We start from the raw sequence: 12959 nt of genomic DNA on the forward strand, positions 1-12959 counted from the left end.
TAGTCATTTGACGTTTTTCACTCAAGATGAAACGATCCTATTCATTCGAGAAGAAAGAAGAAGAAGAAGAAAGTAAGAGGCAGAAACGTGATCTATCGCCATGTACCAGGGCTGAAATCTTGGCACAAATTCATGCCAGTGATTTTGAAGAGGACATGAGTGAACCAGAATCCGAACCCTCTAAACCAAGTTCACCACCCTTAGTCAACCCTGAAAAATACTATTCCATTCGAGAGACGGAAAAGCGCTCCTCTAGAAAATTTAGAACCACGGTTTACAAATACACAGTGAAGTTTAAAGATTTCAAGGCTGAAGTTCCGTTAGAGAAAGCAGAAGTGTTCATCACTGGGGTGTGGGATTCTTTGCTCACCGCACTCAAGCGACAATGTCAACCCAAAGAAGACGATCGTTTGAGACTTTCCATACAACACGACGGTTTGAAATCCCCTGTTTGGATCGAGTTTAGCACCCCTGCAGAATTGACCGCTTCCAAAGTCATGGACAAGATTCAACACGTACAACAATCTAATGACCAGTTTGACATCACCGATGGAAAAGCCACACTGGACATGACCCACGTCTCTCCTCCTCAAAGGACTGGACGCAAAAAGATGTTATTGGTGAACGAGCTTCGCAGCATTAAGCGTAGCCTTGTCCAAATTCACAATCCTCAAGACCAGATGTGTTTAGCTCGAGCCATCGTGGTGGGACGAACCTATGCCAACAAGAACGACACGGCAGAATGGAAAAGAGCCTGGAAAACTATTCAACGATCCGATCGAGCCAAACAGCGAAACGAAGCAGAACTCCTGTTACAACAAGCCGGACTGTCCAAAGACACACCCTGTGGCATTCCTGAGATGCAAACATTGCAAGATGTCCTAGCTCCACGATACACCTTGAAAGTGCACCCTCAAGAAGTGCGCGGACGTCTGTTGTTTCGAGGCCAAGACTTTAAGGACGGAAAATACATTCATGTCTATTATCACGATGAACATTTCGATACCATTACCATTATCACCGGATTCCTGGGATACAGTTATTACTGTGAGAAATGTGACCATGGTTATAATAATCGAGAGCAACACAAGCATTGTGGATTGAAATGCTCAGGATGTTTGGCCTCTTCACCCTGTCTGAGCGAAGGACCAGTGCCTTGTTCAACTTGTCTGCGCACGTTTGTCAGTCCTACCTGTTACCAACAACATCTGAAGACGCAAGGTTCACAGCAGAAATGTGCTTGTCAACTCCTGAGATTTTGCCCTACGTGTGGACAAGGCATATGTACCAATGCTGCCAAGGCACACGTATGTCGAGGAAAGAAAAAATGTCACATTTGTCACCACATCGTGGACTTGGAACACCAATGCTACGTGCAAAAATACCAACACCCACCAGAGAAAGAGGACGGTCACAAGAAGAAAGGCAATTTCATCTTTTTTGATTTCGAATGCATGCAAGAGACCGGCATTCACATTCCTAATTTCTGCGTGCTCATCGAGCGTGCGAGAAGTGCATTCAAGAACCTATCTTCAGTCATTGCCCTCACTGCAGCAAGATTCATGGAGGGCGTGAAAAAATCTTTCGGGGACCGAACACGTTAGCCGATTTTGCCCAATGGGTTTTAGACCCCGTCGACAAGACGTGGAGCCAAGAGGACATCGAACGTTACGGAGATTGTCATCGTCATGCCACGGTGATGGCTCACAGTTTCTGATACGATGGACAGTTTCTTTTGAGATACTATACGGAACAAGGCACCGAACGTCCTAAAGTGACTTTGAACGGAGCCAAAATCATTTTCATGCAAGTGGGACAAGTACAGTTTAAAGATTCGATGAGCTATTTGGCCATGCCTTTGAGTCGAATGCCTAAAACGTTTGGAATGACAGAAATGGCTAAAGGGTACTTTCCACACTTTTTCAATACGGAAGCCAATCAACACGCCGTTCTACCCCATTTACCTGAGGCTCACTATTACGACCCCGACAACATGCGTACCGAACAACGAGAAGCTTTCTACGCTTGGTACCAGGCTCACGCCTCGGACCCTTTCGACTTTCAGGAAGAAATGCTAAAGTATTGTCGTTCCGACGTGGACATTTTACGGCGTTGCTGTGGAAAATTTCGAGAACTGTTCATGGAACACGGAGGGGTCGATCCTTTGAAAGAAGCTTGCACCATTGCCAAAGCGTGTTCCTTAGTGTATCGACAACGATTCATGCCTGAAAACACCGTAGCTGTCATCAGTCCCCAAACGACCCACTATGTCAAACGTCAGTACTCGGTCAAAGCCCTACGTTGGTTACATTACTTGTGCGACAAGGAAGACAAGTGGATTCAGCATGCCCGCAACGGAGGGGGTGAAAAGACCATCGGAACGTATTCGGTCGATGGCTGGGACTTAGAAAACCCCAAGATCGTGTACGAGTTTAACGGTTGCTTATTTCACGGATGTCCCGTCTGTTACCCTGATCGTAGCACTAAAAATCAGTTTTTGCAACGAACCATGGAAGACTTGTACCAGGACACTTGTCAGCGACGCCTAAAGTTAGAACAGAAAGGATACCAAGTGGTGGAAATGTGGGAACACGAGTACGATCACCGTATGAAAACCGATCCCGAGTTTAAACGCCTCGTGGAAAGTTACCAGTTCATGGACCCACTGAACCCGAGGGATAGTTTGTACGGAGGAAGGACCAATGCCACATGTTTGCTGTACCAAGCCGACGAAGAGAAAGGAGAAGAAATCAAATACTTGGACGTGTGTTCGCTGTATCCCTACGTGTGCAAATATTGTCGCTTTCCTGTAGGGCACCCGCAATTGTTAACGGAACACATCGACCTGGAAAACATTAGACAATACGAAGGCTTGATCAAGTGTAAAGTTTTGCCGCCCACGAACCTATACCATCCCGTCTTACCTCACCATTGTCAAGGCAAACTGATGTTTCCATTGTGCCGTACTTGTGCCGAAACGTGCAACCAAGACCAACCTTGTCAGCACACCCAGGAAGAACGTGCCTTGACGGGAACCTGGGTCAGCGTAGAATTGTTCAAAGCTCTGGACATGGGATACCAACTGTTAGAAGTGTACGAAATTTGCCACTTTCCCAAGACACAACAATACCACAAGGGTGATCCCAGTCAGAAAGGCATTTTCACCGACTACGTGGATGCCTTTTTGAAACTGAAACAAGAAGCCAGCGGCTATCCGTCCTGGTGTCACACTTCCGAAGACCAAAAGGCAGTCAAAGAGAAATACTATGAACAAGAAGGCATCACTTTAGACCACATCGAGAAAAGCGAAGGCAGGCGATCGTTTGCCAAAGTGATGTTAAATTGCTTGTGGGGTAAAATGGCACAACGACCGTGTTTACCCAAGACGGAATATTTGACAGAACCTTCCCGCTACTTCCAGATGATTCACGACAAAACCAAATGCATGAAACACGTGGACGTCGTTCGAGAGAATTTGATCTTGGTCAATTACGAAGAAGATCTGGACTTTGTACAAGACGACCCTTTTGGAAATGTCATCATTGCGGCTTACGTGACAGCCCATGCTCGCTTAAAATTGTACGAAGCTTTAGAACTGTTAGGGGAACGCGTCCTGTACTTTGACACGGACAGTTGCATTTACATCCATCACCTGAGTCAACAGTACCCTAACATCGAAGGAGACCGTTTAGGAGCCTGGACAGACGAGCATCCCGACGACAAGATTCTAAGTTTCGTCAGTGGCGGTCCTAAAAATTACGGCTACGAATACCGGGACAAACAAGGAGAAGTGCACACGACGTGCAAAGTGAAAGGACTGACTCTGAATTATCGTACCAGTCGAGTGGTCAACTTTGGGCTATTGAAAGAAGCCTTGCAATCGGGAGAGGATGGAAACTTTAAAGTGACCACTCACCAACCGAACAAGATTGTACGTTTACCCACTCACCACATCGTCAGTCGGCCCTTGGAAAAAGTTTATCAAATCGTGTACCAGAAGCCAGTTTCGACTTCCCAATCATTTCACCTTACCGTATGGACACGTTGGTATAAAACATTGGTTGTAAGAGGATAGTCACACGCTAGAAGGATGACTTCGCCACAGCAAGAATCGAGTGAGAAACCCGATGAGAACTCCAAGTTCAAACCCTACCATTTTCCAGTCTTCTTACCTGACTATTGTGATTGTGCCCGTCGATTGGACACGTTTCAGAAATGGCCTACGGATAGGGAAGGATTACCTTCTTCGCATGTTTTAGCTAGAACAGGATTTGTCTACTTGGGACCTGAGTCAGGATTGGGATACGAGGTACAGTGTTTCGCTTGCGGACTGAAGTTACGAAAGGATCTATGTATCTATAAAGATTCAGCTATTCTGGAACATACTCGATGGTCTCCGCACTGCCCTTACCTTTCTATGGCCTTTCCACCCATCATACTACGGTACAATTATGACGGTACCTTAGAGACGGTACCTTCCAAAACAAGACATAAAAAACATAAAAAAGGAAAGATGTACAAGCTGGAGACTGCATTGCGACTAGTATAAAAAGGGGCTATGGTCAAGATCGATAGTTCATTGTGACTACCAAGACCGAGCGAACAAGATGGATACTTTCAAAGAAACACAAAACAAGTTGTTTAGAAAGGCACAATTCAAGTGTGAGGCTTCTGAAGTGGAATGCGATTGTGAGCCTTGCGATGGGTACGATGCTGTACGTTGTGACCTTTGCGATGCCGTAAAGCATCATGGGAACTTTAGTGTCACTACCCCTATCATGGAAAGTGATGCTGTGCGTGTCAAACCTGAGGGATGCGAAAGTGATGCCGCTCGTCCTCTTGGACAATTTACTGGGTTTCGTTTTAAAGGGGAATGTTCACCTTCACGTCTACCCCCCCCCCCCCTACGGATGTCATCCAGCCCTGAGCAAACTCCTGTTCATGTCACTCAACCCTCATCGAAACGAACCTGTGAAAGACGAATATTCGTTCCCTGTGCGTTTGGCGGAATACTGCGACTTTGAAAATCGTCTTCAATCGTTCAAAGGAAAATGGCCTAAGTATCTGGGAGGACCGACCCCCGAAGAATTAGCCAGAGCCGGATTTTTCTACTTGGGCGAAGGAGATAAAGTCAAGTGCTTCAGTTGCGGTTTGTCACTTCACCACTGGGAACCGCAAGATTCGGCCTACGTAGAACATGCTTGATGGTCACCGAATTGTCATTACTTACCCTTAGTGGGACCGAGACATTGAAGTAACTTACCATAATCTGTTCATGGATACTTTACAAGAGAACATTCGTGCTTTGCCTGTGGAGTTGAGAGAACGCATTTACCGAGAACTGGTCAACATACAAGTGAAACGTAAAGAACAATTGCATCCGTTACGTCACCGGTGTTTGAACCACTGGTACCTGAAGGCTATACAAGGACTGATTCAATTGAAAGTATTCCATTGGACAGACATTGATCAACGATCCCCTGTTTTTAAAAAGGATTGGTTTGTTATGGACGATTCTATCTACTACATCATTGTAAACTTACTGCATCGAATTCCAGAGGAAGAGTTAACGATGTACCAACATCTTGAACACAATGTCAACTTAGTGAAAGAGGAAACTTCTGAACGAATTGTAATGTGTAGATTAGTGACTAAACGATTTAAATTCGACACTGAAGTAAAACCATGTTTGTGCAAAGAGTACATTTCTTGTGTCAGACCAAAGAGGATTTAGTATGACCTATTCATGGATACTTTGCTAGAGAACATTCGTGCCTTGCCTGTGGAGTTGAGAGAACGCATTTACCGAGAACTGATCAAAATACAAGTGAAACGCAAACGCAAAGTTATTGAACCGTTTTTAAATTATGCTCTGTTCCAAAGTATAAGAAGACTGATTATGAGTGGATATTACATCAGGCACAAAGGTAAACGCGGCTATTGGCCACCACCCAAGGATTCCAAAAACAGTGTATATACTTATGGATACTTTACAAGAGAACATTTTGGGCTTGTCTGAGGAGTTGAGAGAAAGGATTTACCGAGAACTGGTCAAAATACAAGTGAAACGTAAAGAACAATTGCATCCGTTACGTCACCAGATCTTTAACCACTGGTACCTGAATGGTATAAGAGGACTGATTCGTCAGAAATTTTTTCAGTGGTCAGACCTTGTTGAACATTTTCAGTTTGTGAATGATGATGAACTAGACGTTCGTAATTTTGGTTACTTCGAGATTCACTTACTGCAACGTATTGAGGAAGACGCGTTAAAGGATTACCAACATTTGTTACATGGAATCTGCTTAGAGAAAGACGAAACATCTAGACAAACTCTGACGTTTCAGTTACAGTATGTAACATTTAAATTCCCTACTGGAGAACTAACATCTCTAGTTAGAAATTACCTTTATTGCTTCCGAAACAAAGACACTATAAAATCAAGTTGCCATGCCACGGATTATGTCACATATTATTGAACAGATTCCGTGGAAGGAACTCAATGACCATATTCAAACCGTGGATCATTACCATCGATTATTACAAGAACTGTATCCATTCAATTTGGGACGACAAGTGGCGTGTGTCTTAGTGACTTGTTTTCTGGGATTTCGTTTACCAGCCGATTCCTTGTGGACTCTTTACGATCAGTACTTACCACCTCAATGACCTTAAATGGTCACGAAAAACTCCTTTTGCTCAAAGCCTTGCGGTTTCATCTGGATACTTCTCGACCTCTACGGGAAAAAAAAGATTCGTCAACTTTTAGCTACCCAAGACGTGTATGACGATGTGTGTGTAGCTTGTGACTTACACCCCCATTGGACAGATGTCCGTGCCTGGAAAGAATGGGATTTTGAGGCTTGGACCCAAGAAGTGGCCCAGTATGCACGAGAGTTGTTCAAGGAAAAAAGTTACTTTTCAACCTGTGGTAGTGACGGTGCCAGAAGAATCCGTCACCCAGGACGGGACTGTCGTGGACAGGCCTGAAAGACCCTTTCGGGAGGACACTTGTGTGACCTTACCCCCTACTATAGAACTGGTTAGAACATTACCCAAAACATGTTGTTGTACAGACACTTGTGTATATTCCACGTTAATGGTTATCATGTGCCTTTTATCCTTGTACTTAAGCCTTTGGCTTTTATGTATTTTTGTCTTTCGTATTCATGTTTGAAAACATTCAATAAACGTGTTCTGAAAAAAGTATATAAACTTGTTTGTTTTCGTGTCACAAGTGACATTTCTCACACAATGGCTACCTCTGCTGTCTCTGCTCCCTCTTCCTCTAATATAAAAGTCATCGACGAACACTTAGATCGTGCCAGTTGGGAGGCTTTGTATCTTCGCCATCCCTTTAACATGCTCATTGCTGGACCTAGCGGTTCAGGCAAAACCGAATTCGTCAAACGTTTGATCGAACATAAACACCATTTGATCGATCGGCCACCTCAGCGGATCGTGTGGTGTTACAAAGAGTGGCAATCGGCGTACAGCCTCTTGCGAGAAAGTCAAGGCGATTCCATCGTGTTTGTGGAAGGCATTCCTAAAGAAGACGACAGCATCGTCTCTGACTCCCGTCAAACCCATTTGGTCATTTTCGACGACATGTTAGGAGAAGACGAAGAAGAAATTAAACTGTGGTTCACGCGCAAAGGGCATCACCGTAATGCCAGTGTCGTTTACATCACCCAAAATTTGTTTCAACAAAGTAAAGCCCATCGCACCATCAGTCTCAATGCGCATTACGTGGTCTTGTTTAAAAGCCCTCGAGATAAATCGCAAGTGCAAGTCTTAGCCAAACAGTTAGGAACGCCTTGGCTGACTCAGGTGTACGACGATGTCACTCAAACTCCACACGCCTATTTACTCGTCGATTTGAAACCTACAACCCCCGAGGATTTGCGATTTCGTACCCACTTGTTAAACCACTGGTTCCAAGACGGAGGGCCTGTCCTGTACACGTCTCCGTCCTCGACTTAATTTCACTCCACATAAAAAATCTATAAAAACCTCAGACCCTTTTTCGTCTGTCTCACACAACGTCAACATGACGTCCCTTCAGTCGCATCTTCCCGTCAAATTGATTCGTGCCTTGTATGGCATCAGTCGAGACAAAAATCCACAAATACGAGCTCGTGTCTTAGAAGCTAGTCTCAAAGAAGTCTTACGATGGCTCACGGTGACGGCACGTCAAATACTCCAAGGAATCATTCAGATTCCTCATCAAACCAAGCGCTTTTTCGATCGAAACAAAGTCGCTTTGGTCCAACTGGCCGATCCCCGCATCGACACTCAAACCAAAAAACAAATCATTTTGAAACCTGGAGGGAGCGGTACTCTAGGAGGGGTCATCATTCGCTCTCTCTTAAGATGGGATCCTAATGCCCCCAAAGTTATACCCAAGAAAAAAGTCCAACGAAGCCCCAAGAAGAAAAAGAAAAAGACCAGGTCCCCAAGAAGAACTTCTCCAGTGGCAGGACCCTCCTCTTACCAGACACCACCCCGGAAAAAGAAAAGAAGCCCTCTGAAAAAGAAACAGAGAAAAAGTCCACAGAAAAAGAAAAGCCCAGAGAAGAAAACTAGTCGCAAGAGAGGCACTTCAGCCAGGACGCAACCTTACACTCGCAAACCAGCGACTGCGTCTCCGGCATCCTCACGTTCATCCACTTCTCCGTTGATGACACCACGAACTGAAGAGTACTTGGAGACGTTGATTACACCAAGAACTTCTCCGTTGATGACCCCAAAAAGAACTTTCCCAGTGGCAGGACCCTCCAATTTAGCGGCAGTGGCTGCTGCTCACAAAGTACCTTCTCCCAAAATCAAAGTCCAAGAAAGATCGGGCATGTTACAAAGTTTACTGGATTTTGTCCAAGCAAGAACTGGCTCGATTTAGTCCGTTACGTACCCCTGCACGACGTGTTATGCCTGTCCTCAAACTAATACGACGTAAAGACAATCAGTGGCGACGCGTTCCAGTATAAAAAAGGCCTGTGACCAAGTCGGGTTATCAGTGTTTTTGGTGCTCCTGAAGACTCAAAGATGTCACCCTCCAGAAAACCCCAAGGAAAGAAAAGGAAAGGACTACCACCACGTTTAGTCCAACATGGGGACATGTTATCTGTCCTGTCCAAAGCTTCTCCACCTCCACGAAAAAAACTCATTCAATCGGCCTCCAAAGAGGTCATCGATACCGTGTGCGAATGTTGTTTGAAGGTCTTGAAAGGCACGATCCCTTTGTCCAAACACCAGAAACAATGCTTAGGCAAACATCGTCACGTTCTGCGCCAAATGGTTCAAAAGAAAATTCCCATTCGTCAAAAAAAGAAGATGTTGGTCCAACGTGGAGGTATTTTACCCCTCTTGTTAGGTCCCATACTGAAAGGAGTCTTGGGAACCATGTTGGGAGGACTGGTGGGAGCAAGATAAAAAGGCATCGGAAGTCCCAAGATCTCAGAATCGACCCCTGACAACCCCATGGAAGGACGAAAAGTGGCTTTAGTGCCTTACAAACGATGGATGGAATACCATCGGTGGCAAGAACAACGCACCCCGCATTTACCTCCCAATCCCAATTTGAGCGAGATGTCCCAGTTACAACACGAATTGCAGTCCTTGATGGATCGCCAAGATTTGTCCGAAACAGAAAAATCGCAAAAGTACGGTCAACTCTTGCAACGACTGCAACTCTTTCACCAGAAAGCTTTAGACGAAACAGCTCTACCCACTCTGAAAGATTTTAAGACCTTGATGAAAAGTCCAGCACCATCACCAGTACCAGTACCAGTACCACCACTACCAGTGACCAAGACAGAAAAAGGAGAAGAAGAAGAAGAAGGGTTTCAAACTCTACCAGAAAAAGTACGCAAGTTAACAACACCACCTACCTCCAGAATTGGATGGATTAAAAAGATGATGGCCACCCCTTCTTCATCACAAGAGAAAAAGAAAGTGAAGACAGAAGTGAAGACAGAAGTGAAACAAGAACCGATTTCCCCCGCTCAGACATCCTCCTCTTCAACACCTATTGCCGGTCGCACACGCAAAGCATTGCAATCCAAGAAAATACCCCAAGAAAAAAAGAGTAGCATCCTCCAAGAGTGGGTGCCTTATTAACACACCAACCAACACAAAAAAAAAATAAAAAATGGAAAAAGTCTTAGCCAGCATTTACTAAGATCCCTCGCATCCTGTAGGTTACGCAAGAGTTCAAAAATTGTATCGTGCTGCCAAAACTCGACTGAAAAGTCTCCGTTTACCTCAAGTGCAACGATGGTTACAAGAACAAGCTACCTACACTTTACACAAACCCATTCGACGCAAGTTTGCCAGAAGTCGCACCCGAGTGGAAGGCATCGATCATCAATGGCAAGCTGATTTAGTCGATGTCTCTCATTTGGCCAGCTACAATCGTGGCTACAAATATTTGTTTTGTGTCATCGACGTCTTTACCAAATTTGCCTGGGTCGTGCCCTTGACTTCCAAATCGAGCAGCGAGTTAGTGCGAGCCCTGCAACGGGTGTTGAAACAAAGCGGTCGTCACCCTCTTCGATGGCAAACGGACAAAGGCACCGAATTTCTGAACCAAGCTTTCCAAAAAGAATTCAAGAAACGTGACATTCATTTTTTTACCAACGAGAATCCCGAAACCAAAGCCAGCATCGTGGAACGTTTTCAACGCACTTTGAAAGAACGCATGTGGAAATATTTTACGCATCACCACACTCTGAAGTACATCGACATCTTACCGCACCTGGTGCAAGCGTACAACCAATCTTACCACCGAAGCATCGGACGTGCCCCGCAAGACGTGACTCCCGAGAACGAAGTGTTGGTGTTTGAGCGCCTGTTTGGTACGTCCCCGACGAGGGCTGTCCGCAAGAAATGTGGAATGTTGGCCGTAGGAGATTGGGTGCGCATTGGCAAAACCAAACGCACTTTCGACAAAGGTTACTTACCTAACTGGAAGACCGAATTGTTTCGCGTCACTGGACGAGTGCATGGCCGTCATCCTACCGTCTATAAATTGGAAGACATGAACGGAGAAGTGCTCAAAGAAACGTTTTATTTGCCCGAGTTACAACGTGTCACCAAAAAAGAAGACGACGTGTACGACATCGAAAGCATTCTCGAACGCAGAACCCGTAAAGTGGGCAAACGACGTGTCAAAGAAGTCAAAGTACGTTGGAAAGGATATCCACCCAGTTTTGATTCTTGGATCGACGCTTCGCACGTCATCGACTATAAAAATAAGTGACCATCATGCCCTTTCACACAGACGCAGCTACGTCGACCACTCCTCCTTAACCCAGTTCTTCTGTGCAAGATTTACAAAAACAACCCTTGTGGGTGTGGTGTGGAGAACGTGTGCCTAAAACGCAAATCGTCTTTTTCTGCCAAATCTTCGTGATGTATTGTGTCATCGGGGCAGCCATTGCCAATTTGAGTTTGCAACAAGGAGACAAACAATTGTGGACCATTTTATTGAGCAGTTGCATCGGTTACCTGCTTCCCAATCCCTCCCTGAAATTCTCCTCGAACAGGAACCAAGGGAACCTTGTGTCCAGTGCCAGTGCCAGTCACCACTCCAACCACAATCACAACCAGAACCCCATTTTGGGTGGAGACACGCCTCTGACGTCCAGTAACCCCACGGACAGCCACAGAACTCTGGAATTATGAGTCACCAAAACCAATTTTACTTAAAGGAGACCAGAAACCAATGGAAATATTGGATAATAATAAAGGTACTATAGCAGTAAACCTTATTCTGAAGTATCATCTGCGACCGAAATGCCAATATTAAAATATTGGCCTATCTTCTAGGAGCTGAATTTCTGTGACCTGGTATGCAAAATTTCCGCGCCTATTCGGTTACTTTCGGGATGTGACGTCATAGTAGCGACTCCAGCAGCCCAAGTGGGAGTTGCCAGAATAAAAGACAATACCGTTTTGCGTTGCTTACGGGTGTAATAAAACATTAAGAAAAGCCAGTGGACAACATTTTTTTTTCTTTTCCGAAAGATAAAGGCATACTGAAAGAATGGATACATTATTACAGACGAGTCGATTTCAAAGCAACACCATACAGCCCTATGTGCTCGTTACATTTCTCAAAGAACTGTTACGAGAGGGATTCTGAAAAAATGGCAGCTCAAGGATACGCAAATGCTAGGCTTAGACAAAAAGCTGGCTCTGTTCCAGACATAACGTTGAATATTTTAAATCCTGGGAAAAGTGTTGAACGTGCGAGTTACGAAAATAGGCAGAAGGTCGAGTAAGTGACCACAAAATGCAACAATCAATTCACAGATCTTTTATCTACACCAGCAGTGCTAAAAATAAATCGGATAGCCCGACACCCTGGGTCCCTCTGGTTTTAGTTCCGGCCCATCCTGTATTCAAAATGAGGTGCCCGTCAGGCTTGTCGAAACAAAAATTGTTTGCCTGAGGAAACTTTGATCGCGCTGGTGAAATTAGTAAATGTATTTTCAAGATGTTGACATGCATGCCTTAACACGGCACAATCTAAATCAAATCACTACTGTCCAAGGTGAAATTTAGATTTGATTTTAATCAAATGGAGGCTTTGCCAAAAATAATATTCTAAACCTGTCGTGTTTCGAGAAAACACAATTTTCAGTAATCTTATAAAAATTACAAATTTAAAAAAAAATCATTGTATACATGTAGTATGTATAAACGGTAATCTGTAATGATTGGAACTGATATAAAATTATTCCTTGGGCAGTTTAAATAACAGCGATTAAAAGAAAAGAGGTCAAAGTTTCACATTAAATGGCTGACAATAGAAACTGGGGGGGGGGGGGAGTACCCCTTGCCCCAATGTGCGAGCGCCCATGGGACGTACCTTTTCTCCATGTGATACGCCTTATTATTCCCCCAGGACAAGCCCATTTTGCATATTCTGGTCAGCTCTGGCTAAATTGCAAAAT

General features: G+C 44.6%; 1 protein-coding gene across 1 annotated transcript in view; it reads left to right on the forward strand.

Moving 5' to 3' along the window:
- Positions 1–12959, forward strand: part of LOC149774000 (E3 ubiquitin-protein ligase TRIM45-like) — a 315416-nt gene that overhangs the window by 214185 nt on the left and 88272 nt on the right. The window lies entirely within an intron of this gene.

Source organism: Sinohyriopsis cumingii, unplaced genomic scaffold (assembly GCF_028554795.1).
Source record: "Sinohyriopsis cumingii isolate HCF-2022 unplaced genomic scaffold, ASM2855479v2 utg000452l, whole genome shotgun sequence".
Lineage (NCBI taxonomy): Eukaryota > Metazoa > Mollusca > Bivalvia > Unionida > Unionidae > Sinohyriopsis > Sinohyriopsis cumingii.